Here is a 1742-nt window from a genome sequence, read left to right as displayed (position 1 = left end):
CATTGGGTTTGGGACTTGAACCACAGTTGACTACATAGGAGTCTAGCGATGTAGCCATTTTACTATCTGATGGTTCCATCCTAAGAATATCTTTATAAATGTCTAAGTTTCAATATTTATCATATATTTTCTGTCACAGGAATTTTCTTAGTAATATTCCATATCTACTAATAATAAATCCTCTACTTTCATTTGCATGAAATGAAGTTTTATATATCTTATATTTAGACTTAAAAATGTACTCACTTAGTATGATAACTATTTGCAAAATATATATGTACTTGATTCTTATATCTAGAATATACATTTTTATATCTCAATAAGAAGTCACAAAACCTTATTTTAAAAAGGAACAGAAGAAATCATACAAATGCCAAGTAATCATCTGAAAAACTGTTCAATGCAATTATTGTTTAGAGATGAAAAGTAAAACACAACAAACTGTTGCATATCCTTAAGAATGGTAAAAATGCAAAATGATTGTACTGACTGCTGGTGATGATACTAAGCATTTTAAACACTTGTCTACTGTGTGTATAAATGCAAAGACACTTCAGAAAACAATTTCAGAGTGACATAGTTATTTAAACACTTCCTTACCAAATTACAGATATTACAGTATTTATCAAGAAAAATAAATGCATATGTTCATTTAAATACATAGTTCATTGCTTCTATATCTGTATAGAAACCAAGAAATAACCTAAATAATTTTGAATTATCTATTCAATGAAGTATTTAAGCAAAGAAAAAGAATAAGCTATTAATACAATCTGAAAGAAAAAAATTTAAAAAATATGTTGTTTTTAATTAAAAATATTTAAAAATGAATTGTGTCCAATTCTATTTATACAAAATTATTTTTTGTCTATTAACTTGTAGCAAGGATTACTATCAAACTCCACTCATCAGGCCAGAGATCCTTGTGGTGGTAGCAAAAATCTTGCTCCACTCCTCATGTAGCACACTACCTACACTTGAGACCTCATCAGCCAGTCAGTGGCCTCAACTCCAAGCTCTAACGATGTGAACCGAATTATATAAAATTCTAGAAAGTCAAATCCAATCTACTGTAACAGAGGTAGACCTGCGGATGCCTGGGATCAGAAGGCGAGAGAGAGGAATGGATTACAGAGATGCATTAGACACCAAAAAACTTGTAGTGAGGCATATGTTTATAAATATGCCAAACTTATCAACCTGTATTTCCAAAATATGTGCATATTACTGCATAAAATCTATAGAAAAATATTTCAGTAATCCTTTTTTGGTAAAATACATCAAGAAAAAAGATTTTAAAAAGTGCAAAAAAAAAAAAGGAAAGAAAGACATTACAACAGTTAAAAGCATTATAAAATGTCTTAGTGCTCATTCGATGTATTTATCCAGACTGTGATATTGGCAAAAGCACCTACACGTTGATCCAAGAAGTGGAATAGAAATAAACCCACTCACAAGCAGTCAATTGATTTTCAACCAATATAAAGAGAGTTCAATAGAAATAGAAGTGTTTTTGCAAAAAAGTCATTTTAATTTTATATCGATTAAAAAACCAGATTCTTAATAAATATCTCAATACTAAATAAAAATTAGTAAGTCAAAGTCTATCGTAGATCTAAGTCAATAAAAACATAGAAGGAAATACTTTCAACTTAGGTTTAGTAAATACTATTTTTACATAAGACACAAAACTCACAAAGTATAAAACTCAAAATCAGGAAGTTAAATTTTACAAAAATTAA

The 1742-nt window shown here is 28.8% G+C and overlaps 1 non-coding gene across 1 annotated transcript; it reads right to left on the bottom strand.

The window, feature by feature from the left end:
* Positions 1-874: 874 nt before the first annotated feature.
* On the bottom strand, positions 875-1033 carry LOC114004703 (small nucleolar RNA SNORA62/SNORA6 family). The gene has a single exon (XR_003546776.1). It is a non-coding gene; the product is annotated as a small nucleolar RNA SNORA62/SNORA6 family (small nucleolar RNA).
* Positions 1034-1742: the final 709 nt, after the last annotated feature.

This window comes from Tupaia chinensis, unplaced genomic scaffold (genome assembly GCF_000334495.1).
Source record: "Tupaia chinensis unplaced genomic scaffold, TupChi_1.0 Scaffold139612_1, whole genome shotgun sequence".
Classification (NCBI taxonomy): domain Eukaryota; kingdom Metazoa; phylum Chordata; class Mammalia; order Scandentia; family Tupaiidae; genus Tupaia; species Tupaia belangeri.
Note: the sequence above shows the minus strand (reverse complement) of the source record. Positions and strands in the feature narration are given on the sequence as shown.